At 40.7% G+C, this 15,322-nt stretch overlaps 1 protein-coding gene across 3 annotated transcripts in view; it reads right to left on the bottom strand.

The window, feature by feature from the left end:
- The window catches only part of LOC121931903 (sodium channel protein type 1 subunit alpha), a 167,833-nt gene extending 154,810 nt beyond the window's left edge, over positions 1-13,023 (bottom strand). For 2 of the 3 annotated variants that reach the window (XM_042470043.1, XM_042470066.1), the window contains exon 1: positions 12,519-13,023. The gene's annotated coding sequence lies outside the window, so the exon portion shown is untranslated. Of the gene's footprint in view, positions 1-11,843; positions 11,899-12,518 lie in introns of those variants that run through there. The other variant, XM_042470058.1, reaches the window with a different exon arrangement.
- Between the last annotated feature and the right edge of the window lie 2,299 nt (positions 13,024-15,322).

Here is a 15,322-nt window from a genome sequence, read left to right as displayed (position 1 = left end):
TCTATAAAGCAACTGCATGAATTGGGGAATCTATAATTCAGAAGTACAGTGGTGTTCCTAGTGTTGGTGTTACCCACTGCAGGGTGCCTGAGACCAGCCACAAGCCAGCCAAAGCATGGGTGATGGTGGGAGGGGCAGGCATGCACTTGTCCCTCCTTCCTCGAATGCCTTGTCTTCCTCAACCAAGAGAGATAGGGCAGTAGAGAAGGGGTGTGAATCAGCACCATCACCATACACCCCACATTGGGAGGAGGGATCAACCGGGTGTTACCCCTTCTGTCAGATGTCACTTAGTGCAGTCTGCACCCCCTGAACCCCCTAGTGATGCCACTGGAGAACTATAGGAACTAATATCACTATTAAACAATTTTTAAAGACTTTAATAATAATAATAATAATAATAATAATAATAAATTTTATTTCTATTTCCTGCCTCTCCCAATGGATCGAAGCGGGATTACAAACATAAAATCACAATAACAAGCATAAGACCACAATAACATCTAGATTACAATAAAATATCATCACTTAAAAATACAGTTCAGCACAATAAAAACATCATCTAACATGCAGTATTACAGCCAAAAGTAGGGTTTTCTTAGGTTCTTCATAGAAGATCAGGTGGGTAGGCCCGCCAGAAGAGATCCACCTTTAGTGCCTTCTTAAAAGCATCTAAGGTAGTAATAAGACGGATCTCTTCCGGCAAGTTGTAGACCTCCCAAAAGGAGATTTTCAGAGCTCTGAGTACGCATGTGGTACTGGAGCAAACACTGCCACAGATGCATATTTTGCACCATTTGTGTTTGCTCTTTACCTTTTCAAATTGCTTTAAGATGCATAGCACTGCCTGATAAAATGATGTTACTGTATTTTTTTTATGTTACTTGCTTTTAAACATGCATATTGGTGAAAATAAGATGTAATACTTTATTTTACTGTGGGCTCACTATGTTGACAGGCGATTTAATTTCATCACTGCTACTTTAAATTCCTCCCTTTCTTTTCACATTATTTCTTTCCCTAGGGCTGAATGTTTAGTGTTTCTGAAAGGCCTGAGCTTGGCAGTACTGAAGCTTGGTTGTGTGTAGGACAAGTACAGGATGGGAAGGAGCATGATGAGCTTTGGCCCTGATGGTGAATGACTAGATGGTAAGAAATAACATATGGACCATCTTGGGTGTGCATTTCCTTGGTGACCATTGTGCCAAAGCAGCAAGTTAGTGGCTGAGATTGATTTGCAGGACAAAACACACTGTTTACTTCACTTGCATCCCTGAACTAATGGCTAAATGGTCATGCCGCCTGCAGAGAATGTTTTAATGCAGTGCTGGGAAATATGTGGTGCTCCAGATGTTCTTGCACTCCAGTTCCCATCAGCCCCAGCCAGGCTAATGGTAAAGCATTACCATTACAACCACAGGAAGGATCTGGAGGATCACAGGTTCCTCGGTCCCAGTAGAAGATTTTGTTGAATGTGATTCCAAGTAGAAGCCCTGGTTGTGCAGTGGTTAAATGCCTGTACTGCAGCCACTCACTCACAAATCATAAGCTTGCGAGTTCAATCCCAGGGGGCTCAAGCTCAACTCAGGCTTACATCCTTGTGAGGTCAGTAAAATGACTACCTAGATTGTTGGGAGCAATTAGCCTACACATTGTGAACTGCTTAGGGAGTGCTTAAGTGCACTGATAAGTGGTATAGAAATGTACTTGTACTTGCTAGATTCTGTCATTTACTCACTCGGTGACACTAGATGTTGTTATATACAGGTGGAGTTGGGAGTTTCCTGCCTCTGTTCTCGTAATGCTAGAGGTTGCTGCTGTTGTTGTGTGTCTTCAAGTCGCTTCTAACTTACAGCAACCCTAAGGTGAAACTATTATAGGGTTTTCATGGCAGTATTTGTTCAGCAGAGGTTTGCCATTGCCCAGGATCCTGGGAATTATTATTCAATGGGGGAATTATATTAGCTTAATTTGAAAGCAGCAAAAGGGCAAATTACAGCAGGGATCGAGCCTGTGTATACCAGTTCTGAAAAGTAGAACTCCAGAGTGCAAGGTTCAAATTAGTTTTGTTTATCGGTCAGAAGGAGGTCACCATTCACACAAACACACTCTCTCACACACACACATCCAAGAACTAATGCTACACTTTAAAAAAGACAATCATTAACCAGGGAAACTGCCTGTTTGAAAGTAGGGACGACAGTATAGTTTGTGGGGCCCCTGGCACTGTTTCACACTTAAGAACAACAACAATATCATTTTTTTTCCAAACCAGAAGTGGGTGACAAGCCACTTTCAAGTTTAGTGGTTGTTCTGGGCATTTTTGGTAATCTGTGGGGCTCTTGGAGAGTCATGGGGGCAGAAAATCGACCACCAGCTCTATGATTGTCACGATGGTAGGGAAGGCAATTTCACAGTTACACCAAGCAATGAAAATAAACTTTGAGGTCTGGTAAAGATACTGAGCAGGTAAATCAAGCTTCTTTCCAAAAACCTGGTCAATAGCTTGGCTTACATACCACCATCACCTTATATATACATTTCCTGCTCCCATATAAAAAGGAGGAATTGAGTTGCCACAGGTAAGGAGAGAGAGAACCCAATACTTTGCATCTTTTGCCTGCTGTGAAAGCACATTGCTGCTTATGCTGCAGCATGGAGGCAGGGCAGTCGTGTCTCATCCAGCACAAAGCATGAGTAACGAGGATGGCATATAGCAATGGTCCCAGGAGTCCCAAGCAAGAGAATCAGTCCCAGCAGGCCACTTAACAGTGGCAGCAGGATGTCTGTTTGATCTTTTATTGCCACCAGACACTACATGGTGCAGCTGAGTCTTTGTGTATTCTTATTCTCACAATCATTATTATATCCCACCATTCCAATCACCACCACAACTACGTTAGGTAGGGTAGGCTGAAATACAATGACCAGACCCTACTCTGCCATTAGGCAAAATGAGATTGACATCTCAGCTGTTAGGCTTGCAATGAGGTGGTCATGGAAAGGCAGCAGATTGTTAACATTTTTTTTAAATCTAACTGTCTTTCTATAGTGAGGAAGAGGTATTTGTGGGAGTTTTTGCCTAACGTGCTAAAAATAATTTGTTGGTGAGCTCTGGGTTCTGTGCACCTTGACAGGAGTGATTGGAGGTACTGTATGACAACCTTAGGCAGAAAAAATATCTTGGGTTGTCCCTGACATGTCTAGCTCTGTCAGCATCGTGGTCCAACAGTTAATGGATCAAGGGATCATTTGTTCTGCCAAACTGCACAGCCTCTCACACATATGGTCTTGTCAGACTCTATATGAAGTGCTCCAGTACTGTAGATATATCTGTTACAGTGAGGTGCTCGGGCAGTGTGTTTTGTTTTGTCCTGTTTTGTTTTGTTTTGCATTGCTTTGTTTTGTTTTGTAGGGACAGCCCTCTTTGTCATTAAATATTTGTTTAATTCCTCTTGAAGCCATCCCTGTTTTGAGTGACAAGAGTCAGGATACAAATTTAAAAAATGAAATAAAATGAAAATCATTATAATAATTAGTCAGCCTTTGTTGATCTGATCTTTGCAAATGACTACATTAACTAATCCAGGTGACAGTTGAAAGTAGCAGAGGTTGGAACCTTAGTTTTGACAGTGAATGAAACACTAATATTTGGCATTTTTAATCAGTTACAACTATTGCATTATCAGTGATTGTCATTGTTTACAACTTTAGCATTGGGCCAGATCATATGATTTAGAGAGAATGATGTGGAGATTGCTACTGCTGAATTTAGTGTAAGAAATTATTGGTATTTAATTATGCAGCGTGCCCCAGTGCATCTGAGCTATTGCTATAAAACAGGATACTCTGGTAAGGTTAAAAACCAAGATGTACTTGGTTGTCACAAAGAAATCCACCTAAGATAGGAAATTAGATAGTCAAAAGAAAAAAAAAACATGTCTGTACTTGTAGAGGAGTCCCCAATGCTGACTTCTATGCATGTGGGTATGGAGATTATCACATGGAGGTCCTAAAACATTGCTAAATCATCCCTAAAGCACGAGGGTGTGATCGCCAGTTGCGCTTGCCCCCGTGATTAAATCGTCATGGAGGTGTCCCATCATTAAAGTGTTCACGGAGCAGACATTTAGGGGAGCATATTTATTTGTTAAAGTTGCCTTCCTCTAATCTAGAATTTCTCCTTTCATGGACTACAAAATGCATAATCTGGTGTTGCCTGGGAATAGTGAGCATCAAAAATTTTATATCAAAAATATATAAAAAGTATCAGATTGGGAAAGGCTGTCCTGAAGTATTGTTGTTATTGTTAACTGCCACTGACTTTCACTTATGGCAGCCCTATGAATGAGAGACCTTCATCTCCCTAACATCATGCACTATGCTCAAGTCTTGCAGATTCAGGGCTGTGGTCTTCCTGATTGAGCTTATCCACCTGTAGTTTAGTCTTCCTCTTTTCCTACTGACTTCTACCTTACTGAGCATTGTTGCTTTTTCTAGTAAATCATGTATTTTCATGATATGGCCAAAGGACCACAGTATCAGTTTAGCCATCTTGACTTCTGTGGTGAATTCAGGCTTGATTTGCTCTACAGCCCATTCATTTGTCTTTTTAGCAGTCCACCATATCTATAGGTCTCTTCTCTAGCAACAATTACAAATGACTTGATCTTCGTATCGGCTTTCTTCACTGTCCAGTTGTCACAATCATACTGTCTAGTTCTTTCATAGCTGCCCTTCCAAAACCTAGTCATCTAATTTCTTGGTGCAGTCTCCATTCTGATTGATGACTGAACCAAGGTATAGAAAATCTTGAACTATTTCCGTGTCTTCATTGTCTACTTTAAAGTTATATTAATCATATGTGGTAATTATTTTTGTTTTCAACTATGAACCTGCCTTTGCACTTTTTTCCTTGACTTTCTTCAGTAATTGTTCCAAGTCTTTGCTATTCTCTGCTAATAGCGTGGCATCATCTGCATAACTTAAATTGTTGATGTTCTTTCCTCCAATTTTCACAACTTCATCAGTGTCTAATCACCCGATGGTTATAGAGCACCCCCACTCTTGGTTTCAATTTCTGTTTGATTTCTAAAATTTTGAGGAAGAAATCTCTTGTTCTTCCTTTTTTGTTGTTATCTTCTATTTCTCTGCATTGACTATTACAGTATATAATTCTCTTTGTCCCTGGGCACTAATCATTGAATAGTTGCATTCAGAGTTCTGACTCTATTTTTGTCACTTTTCCTTTTTGCTTCTCATTTGTCTTTAATTGCTTGAAGAGTTTCATTTGTCATCAATTGAAGCTTCTCTTTCTTTTTGGCTTCAGATAGTGTCTTTTTGCATTCATCCATGACAATGTTCCTGGCTTCAGTCTAAAGTTCTTCTGGCTCCCAGTCAGTTAGGCTTAATACTGCAGATTTATTTTTGTCATTATCTTTACATTTCACTTTATCTTTAAATTCTACAGGGATTTTGTATTTAGGCATGATGATTGGTTTAGTGGTCTTTAGCATTACTCTAATTTTTTTTTTAATGAGCAGTTCATGGTCTGTGTCACAATTTGCTCGTCTTATTTTTTTGCAGATAGAATGGAATGTCTCAATCTTCTGCTTGTAATCATGTAGTCTATTTGATATCTATATTGGCCATCAGGTGATGTCCATGTGTACAGTTGCCTCTTTGGTTGCTTGTGTTTGTGTTTGCAGTGAGCAAACTGCTGGCCTTGGAATATTCAATCAGTTGCTTCATTTCTTGATCCGAGACCAAGTTTGCATATAATCTTTGATTCTGCTCTGTTTCCTGCTTCTGTATTCCATTCATCTTTGATTAACAAGAAGTCTTGTTCTGATGTGTGATCATCTTCCTCCTGGACTCCAGCATAGAATCTTTCAATTTCTTCTAATTATGCCTTTGTAGTTGGAGCATATACTTGGATTATGGTTATATTGATGGCTTTCCCCTGATGTCTTATTGATATGATTCAGTCAGACTTTGCATTATATCCTTTAACTGTTTTGCTACATTTCTCCTCACTATTAGTGCCACAACATTTCTTAGATTTTCATTTCCTGAGTTAAACACTGTAATTATCTGGCTAAAAATGTTCACCGCTTGTGTGTACTGGCCCTTTGTCACTCAGCTATGGGCCGGTACACACTGGCAGCAAAACACCGCCCCTCTTTGCTGCACAGCATTGCTGCAGCAATCAAACCGTGGGGCAACGCTGTGCAACAAAAAAGAAGCCGCCCAGAGCGGCTTATATTTGCGGTGTCACAAGCAGGAAGGGGTGCTGCCATGATGCCACTTCCTGCCAGTGACATCTGGTTGCTGTACAGCGGTGACATCAAGACGGCCCACCTATGGATGGGAGGTCGTCATGATGCCAGCATCCGTACATACTAGGGTTTCGGAGCGTGTGGTTGCTGCGCACTCCCGAACCCTAAAATTGCTGCCGCCATGCCACAAAGCGCCCATCTGTACCGGACCATAATCTCTTTTTCTTTCTCATCCCACCAACTCATTCTTCCTTGTTTGTTAAAAGTTGATAAGCAGTATTTTATTCTTTGTTATAGGGCACAGATAAACCTTGAGTACAGCAATAAGTAAACAGATACCAAGATTGGTCATTGAATTAAAAGTAGAGAAAGGCCTGTTACAGACAGCCAAAATAAAGCTGCTTCGAGTCACAGTGGAGGTATGGTGTTTCAATGATGCATGTGTCCTAAGAGTCCAGAAGCCACACCAAAGCCACACGCCAGTCCTTAGGGCTGGAGCATGGATTTGGCGTGACTTCTGGACTGTTAGGACGCATGCATCATTGAAACACCGTACCTCCACTGTGACTCGAAGCAGCTTTATTTTGGCTGTCTGTAACAGGCCAAAGATAGGTTTGTCCATCACTGTTGCCCTTGCTGGCATGAGTAAGTAAGGTTTGGGAATGCGTGGAAATCTACCACATCATTTCCCTAAACCTCACTTGGGATTGTTCTGCCCAACAGCTAGTGGTTATAGTATCAGGATACAATGAGAAAGATACAAATTCTCATTTATCGATGGAGCACACTGAATGATCTTAGGTCAATCACTGCCTCTCAGCTTAACTTGCCTCACAGTGTTGTTGTGAGCCTGCAATAGGAGCTTATGCCCCATCCTGAGCTTCTTTAAAGAAAGGCAGGATAAAATGTGTAATACAATACATAGAAATGGTAAAGACAAATTATCAAGTACAAGTTCAATTAATGGTATATCGTGGCACATTGTCAACATTATACCAGAAATAATTATGTTTCTGGAAATATAATTCTGTGTGTGTGTGTGTGTGTTATTTTTAGACAGACAGATTATAAAGTTGTTATGCAATTGCTTATTATTTTACCATGATCAGCAATAAAGAAATGCTTCGATCCATGTTAACTACTGTTATGTCCCACAGAAATCAGGATGAAAAGTTAGTGATAATGTCAAATAAGTCCCTTTTATTTCAACAGGCAGTAATCATATCTTAGTTTAGATCCAGCCCAACACTTATGACTTCAACCAAAAAAATATTAAGAGAAGTGGAGGTAGAGATGTTAAGTGAGAATGATGAATGGTTGTGCAAAGAGAGGGGAATTCATTGAGCTGAGATTATTCCTTATTTATTGATTTTTTTTGTTATTATGTTTCTTTCCACTGTGATGTTTTAGAATGAAACATGAAATGGTCCCATTCATAGAATCATAGAGTTGGAAGAGACCACAAGGGCCATCCAATCCAACCCCCTGCCATGCAGGAAATCACAATCAAAGCACTGCTGAGAGATGGCCACCCAGCCTTTGTTTAAAGACCTCCAAGGAAGGCGACTCCAACACTCTCTAGGGGAGTTGTTCTACTGTTGAACAGCCCTTACTGTCAGGAAGATCTTCCTAATGTTGAAGTGGAATCTTTTTACCTGTAGCTTGCATCCATTGTTCCATGGTCTAGTCTCTGGAGCAGCAGAAAACAGGCTTGCTCCATCCTCAATATGAGACCACTTCAAATACTTAAACAGGGCTAACATATCACCCCTTAACAGTCTCTTCTCCAGGCTAAACATACACAGCTCGTCAGCTCCTTAAGTCTTTCCTCATAAGGCATGGTTTTCAGTCCCTTCACCATTTTGGTCGCCCTCTTCTAGACATGCTCCGATTTGTCAACATTCTTTTTGAATTGTGGTGCCCAATTCAGTATTCCAAGTGGGGCCTGGCCAAAGCAGAATAGAGTGGCACTATTACTTCCCTTGATCTAGACACTATACTTCTATAGATGCAGCATAAAACCACATTGACATTTTTAGCTGCTGCATCACACTCTTGACTCTTGTTCAACTTTTGGTTTACTAAGACTCGTAGATCCCTTTCACATGTAGTCTTGTTAAGCCAGATATCCCCTATCCCAGGGGTAGGCAACCTGCGGCCTGCGGGCTGGATGCGGCCCAGCGAGGCCTTGGGACCTGCCCCAGCCCGGTCCTGCCGCCGATTGCCGCTGGGGCCTTTGGCCTCTCACGCACAGGGGCAAGGGGGGCAATTATCTATAGACGCCTCAGAAACATGCATTTATATTAACATTTTTTTAAAAATCAGCAAATTTTTTTGCGTGTCCTCCACTTTTTTAAAAAAAGGGTCCACCATTTGAAAATGTTGTCCTACATTTGTCCCGGTTTATTTATTTATTTAATTTATTTTTAAATTATTTAATTATTTATTTTTTGGCTTTGGCCCCCCAGTTGTCTGAGGGACAGCAACCCGGCCCCCGGCTCAAAAAGGTTGCCTACCCCTGCCCTATCCTATATCTATGCATTTTATTTTTTTCTGCCTAAGTGAAATACCTTATATTTCTCCATATTGAAATTCATTTTGTTAGTTTTGGCCCAGCTTTCTAATCTATTAAGGTCATTTTGAATTTTGATCCTGTCCACTGTGGTATTAGCTACTCCTCCTAATTTGATGTCATCTGCAAATTTATTCTTTCATCCAAGTCATAGATAAAGATGTTGAATAGCACTGGGCCCAGGACAGAACCCTATGGAACTCCATTGGTCACTTCTTTCCAGGATGAAGAGGAGTCATTGCTGGTCAACCAATTACAAATCTACCTAACAGTCATAACTACTGGGTGTATACATTTTGGATTAAAAAATGTGGTTCTTCTGCCCTTCACAGGGTATTTCCACAGCCATCATTGAGCGTCTATGCTACGACATTCAATGACTAAAAGAAATCAGCAATAAAGAAGTAAGGGAATATCAGTGCCTTCATTCTTTGAACACGCCTCCTCTACAAAGAAAGAAAGAACTACTGCACTTATCCTTAAGAAATGGTTCATCTTTCTTAACAATTTCTACAGTTTGTACAAAGGGATGTTTGCCACTTTTTTAAGAATTGCCCACAAACACCATGAAAAGATAGGTGCATCCTTCTTGGAGAGGGGAAACCCTCGAACTGTAAAGCCTACTCTGATACAAAACTTGATGCTTCTATTCTTGCAAATTTAGAAGTCACCAGTGAATACAGTGGACCCTTGCTTTATGCAGGGGATCTGTTCTGGACCGCCCCCCCTGCGTAAGGCTAATTCTGCGTATGCTTGAGCACATTCATTTGAATGGGGCTCGTGCATGTGATGGTGCGGCGGCACAGAACCATGCGGGGCACCATGGGCACAAATTCCATTCAAAATCATACACTCAAGTCTGCGTATAGCATGCCCGCATATAATGCGGGTGTATAAAACAAACGTTTGGGAGTAGGACATATGTTTTCTGTGCAAAGAGAAATATTTTTTGTGAAGGAAACAGTGAATTTTGTGGAAAACAGTCTCCACAGGCTAACCCAGGCATATAGACTGCAGTCCTGCACATACTTATCAGGGACTAAGCCCCATTGTACTCAGTGGATTTTACTTCAGAGAAGACATGTGTAAATTGTATGAAAAAGCTGGCTTAGGAAATCCTATATCTGGGAATCAGTCTCAATGAACTCTATGGGGCTTGCTTCTGCTTAGACATCCATCCAACTGTCCTGCACATGAACTCACTTGTCTGAGAGCTCCCTTGAAGTCAATAGGACTTACTTACAAGTCAGGGTGCATAGAGTTGCACTGTTTTTCAGTGTTAAGTGCTATCCCATGTGTATGGATTTCAGGAGAAAGTTCTTTGGGACCATTCAAACTTATTCCTATGTAAATATAGAAATTTATATCAGACTGATCTGTTGATATAAACAGTATGTCAACTTAATTGGGTAGTCAACAAAAAACATATAGCCACAATTTCCTGTCATAAATACACATTCATTTCAGTTATCAGTGCAGAACAACCTTTTAATGCAAGGAGAAAAGGGAAGGGAAAAGAGCCCTAATTCTAAATAAACCCTGTCTGAAAATCCTGTGCATACGTACTTTAATCCCATTGAATCTAAAAGGATTTACTCTACAATAAATATACATAAAATTATAAGATATGTTACTCAGGAAGCTAAAAATACACCAGTATAAAGTGTACCAGTTGTCTGATTTGGTTTCATGAAAATCATCTAAGATCAGAAGGAAAGGTTGATTTGCTGCTTGATATGATAACACTGCTCATCCTTCAGTTCCTCCTATTTAATGCAAGACATATTGTTCTCTTAAGTAGTTGCTGCCATCATAATTTCCCCCACGGATATGAAAGAACAGCAGTGATGAACACATTTAGTACTGCAGCAGAAGTGAGAGACATGATAACCAACATGATAACCAACATCGCATGGTTAAACCAGATGATTCTTAACATCTCCATATAGACTAGAGAAGCATAGCATAAAACAGGCCTACACAACGTGGCAGTAGGTAGGGGCTGTAGGTAGGCTTTAATTAAATATTAATTAATTAATATTACTATTATTAATTAGAATTAATTAATATTAATTCTCTCCTCCTCCTCTTAACCCTCTCCTCAGTAGAAAGCTGAGCTGCCCAGACTTCTTGGGAGAAAGCCAAGTGATGGAGGAACCTTGAGGGGTGAGTGTTCGCCCTTTTTCCTCATCTCCTACCCAGCTTTCTCAAGAGAAAGCCCGGCAAAGGAGGAGCCTTGTAGGGCAAGCATTTGCCATTCTTCCTCCTCCTCTCCTCCTCCATGAGGAGGCCAAGAGGCAAAGGAGCCTTGAAGTTGTTCCACATCCCTGAGGGCGTCCCCAAACCCTTTGATGGGCTGCATGTGGCCCCTGGGCCGTATGTTGTGCAGGCCAGGCACAAAAGAAAAGGAAGCACAGTCTTTCTAGAACTTGGAAGCGAGCTAGCAGAATTTAATGAGACCATTTGCTGACCAAAGACTATTTTCCCACCTGAGATAGATCGCTGTAGCTAGTCTCAAAAACAAACAAACAAAAAAAAAAACCCAGTAAACAGTATACCCGCATGCCATTTTTAAAAAAACGATGACCAGTCCTTTTAAAGGATGTTCATCTGCCCTGCCTTTTTAGACAGGCTTGAAGAGCATTGCCTTCACTGCTGTCCATGGTACTGAACAGACCCTGCAAGCTCCAGGGCATTTTCAAATATATCATGCTGCCTCATTAAGTCGTAACACTCCGGCAAAATGAGCTCATTTGCTTGAAAAACCATCCACAAAACTGCTGCATCAGGGGTGTGTTGTTTAGTACCCAAGGCCCTATTCTGCTGCAACCCACTATGTAAAAGTCTCCTTCTGCAACCCCAATTCCCCTCCTTTCCCCTCCCATTGCAACATACTTATCAATAAAATGTCATTATGGGATCAATACTTATGTTTCTGAGCTGTCAGAACACAGCCCAGCCTATTTATAAATGCATTTGCTTAAAGAAATCACCTGCTAAAACACCCAGCCAAGGCATCATATCTGTACCTCTGCAGAGCAGTCATTGTGTTTAATCTTGTCCGCAGTGTGCACAGCCCTGAATGTATATTCTGGGCATAAAAATGCACACAGGGAGACAGTGGTTGCTAGCCAAGTATCTCTCTCAATTATCTTGTGACCTAAAATAACAGAGACATGCACACCCAGGCAGACACACATAAAGCAGTTATCTTAATTTTTAAAAAGAAAGCAATACATTTGGGTCCTGGGCAGTGCAAAGAGCCACAAATTGCAGTAAATCTTTTGTCATTAGTAGCCATTTCTAATAACATTTTGACTGCAACACCTCAAAGGAAATGGATTATTTCATTGCTTAATCAGTCAAATCATCAGTGATTTCCTTCATGGAGAGAGAGAGAGAAAGAGAGAGAGGGAGAGGGAGAGAGAGAGAGAGAGGTTTGTTAAGCTAGCCCTGATCCATTATTTATCAGTTTGCATAATGTTTCAAAAGCCGAAAAGCACTAGAAAGAAATGGTATGCTTATCGCAGCATGGGAACAAATCCGATCCCACTCCCATGAATTTTCCCGACTACATTCTACTGAATGGCTGATGGTACATATAGGAGGGGCAATCACATTGTATAGTTACCATTAAATCATGCAATTAAAAAAAAAAGAGCATTTACCCAAATAGATGCAGCAAAAGGTCATAATCCAACTTCCATTCCCCCATAAAACATTACGCTGGAGCAGGAACCCCACTAGCTTGCTCAGGCCAGTAGTCTCTCTCCTACACTTGACCTAGACTGCCTTACATAATGAGGAACCAGTGCCGTATCCTGAATGTCATTCCTGGCAGAAGTAGCAAATGCTGGCAGCAGGAGGGCTGGTAGTTTGCATGAAGATCACAGAGTCTCAATCTCTCTCTCCTGCTTGCTGGTTTTTCTCTCTCCTTGGACTGTTCTAGGAGAAGAGGCAGGATTTAGCTCCACAGAGCTGGTGTCATCCTTCCCCTGAAAGGAATGTCTGGAATAGACAAGAGCCTTAGAAATGCCAGGCAGACAGCAAAAGCTGCATTTGTCCTTACAGCAAACCTTCACACATTTCCTGTCTTTCTTGTCTAGAGGAACAGCATAGCTGCAGCTAACGTGAGCAACAGCGAGACAAAGTAAGGAAGGATCTCTGCTTGCCTGTGTTTCTCATGATGGTGAGTAGAGGCAGAGAAAGAGGGAAAGAAGGTCAGATTTTTAAACCTTGCCTTTCCCAGGGGAACGGTTTAGCTCAATTAATAGCCTCGTGCATTGTAGTTAAATGTGTCACTAAAAGAGAAAGTCCTTCATGTGCGATAACGCTTTTCAAGGAATGCTTCACAATTTGCATATTAAACTGAATGCATTCAGTGAAGTTGCATATGCTCTTGCAACCCATTTGCAAAGCTGGCTTGACAGGATTTCTTGCAAGAATGCTCATTAGCTGGGATTTCTGTTCTTAATTATTTTCCATAGATGAGCAACTGATAATTCCCTAGATTGGTAGCTACAATGTTTAGATTTAACACATTGCCTACAAGAAGAGCAAGAAGAAACTGACAAAAGCAAACTTTTGACACTTGGCTCAGGGTTAGTTGGTTGTAACTTAGACAGAGTTCTATGATTGTGTTGTGTTGAGTGCTATTTGAATTTTCATATATCATAATTTAGATTTATGCCTTAACTCCAGTTGTGGAGAGACTGGGAAAGAAAAAAGAATAAAGAAAAACAGTAATTAGAAAAAGAAATTAATTTTGCACAAAACATGGAAATGCTGGGGAAAAACAGATTTTTGTGGCTTATTGAGATATAAATATTGACCTGAATTGTAAACAATGGGATTGTAAAAATGGCTTCTCTAAAATAAACATGGGATCGGATCCTGAGAATCATACTTGAAAATAATGAGACTCAAGTTAGTCATGTGACTTCCACTGATTTCAGTGGATCTGCTCTCAGTATTATTCCATCCCACAAAAGTCTATGCAGTCTTTGACAGTGGATAAAGAGAGGAGCCTGGGACATTCAAGACAAAAAGAATATTATGTTGTTACTGTTGTTGTCACTGGCATTTGCTAATCAAAGATACATTGATTCTGCATATGGAAGAAACATTTTTGTTAGTCACAATCCTTTATGGAAGTTTTCTACTCTGGTAACACTACTATATCTTGAAGCCAACAGTCATACAAGTCAACTTAGGTGCAACATGAGGACAGCATTTTGGTATGTTCAGAACTTACTAATTGATTTGTTTGATCCTGTGTTATATTCCAATGTGCTGGTCATTTGGCTTACCATTTATGTACATCCTGTATGTTAAAATATTTTTTAAGAGAGGGCAACCAGAATTGCTCAGGAGCTGTAGCTCAGTGACAAGGTACAATCCCTGGCTTCTCCAGGGTTAGATATACCACTGCCTGAAATCCTGGAGAGTCAGTGTGTGAACAATACTGGGCTTCATGGCTCAATGATCTGATTTAACATAAGGCAGTTTTCCATGATTTAAGGTTGGTTCCTTGGGTATCTCTAGTAAAATTAAACTCTTTGTCTGTGCTGTTTAAGCCTACTGGCATCTTTCTAATAATGAAAGTTACTCTCTCACGTGCACACACAGTATGCTCTGAATAGCTGCAAGTTATAGAATCTTGAGATGGTTTTGCTGAAAAATGGGTGCTTCCCTTTCTCCTGATTGATCCACATTTTTGAGCAATCTAATCCTTGAATTTCCCAGATAACCCAATTTAATATTCCTATTAAATTCTGATATGCTGGCAAACCAAGTAGTATGTCAAAAGGTAATGGTTTTTCCACCATTACCATTTGACAGCAGAGGCAACTGGTAGCTCCATTGCTTTGATTACTGGCATCTCATCCAAGCTATTGAACCTAACTCTTAAAATAAATTCAGCAGCTCCTGTAAGACCTAGGGAAAATTCACTGCCTCAAAGCAACAAGGCCATTAGCTGATTATGCAGATTATGCAGTGTAATATTACTGATGTCCCATTGGTCATTCTGGCAGCTTGGCACCAGTGGAATGACAGTTGGAAGAACCCAATGTTTCCTTAAAGGTCCATCCTCCCCTTGATAGAGCATAATAGTATGCCTGCAAAAGAGATGGCTTAAGTTACATCGCTATGTCTGGCTTCTTCTTCCTCTGTGACTGCACCAGAGGATGGTGTTATGGTTAAACTGACTTCATATAAAGAGGATCAACATGTGACTCAGAGTACATAAGAGTAAAGATATGCGCTGTCTTTAAGCAACCAGCAGCCACATCTGACAGAGGAAATGTGTCAAGTCAGTAATATAACACTTGTCTCAAAAACCTCATAAGTTCTCTGCTGTGGGATTCTAGATAACTAGCATTCAACTAAGACCACAACTTCACTGTTGCAGAGACAAGCCACACTCACAGGTAAGCAAAGTGGAGTGGTGGTCACTAGGGAGGTCTGCCTT

Source organism: Sceloporus undulatus, chromosome 1 (genome assembly GCF_019175285.1).
Source record: "Sceloporus undulatus isolate JIND9_A2432 ecotype Alabama chromosome 1, SceUnd_v1.1, whole genome shotgun sequence".
In the NCBI taxonomy this organism is placed as follows: domain Eukaryota; kingdom Metazoa; phylum Chordata; class Lepidosauria; order Squamata; family Phrynosomatidae; genus Sceloporus; species Sceloporus undulatus.
This window is presented reverse-complemented; position numbering and strand designations above follow the sequence as displayed.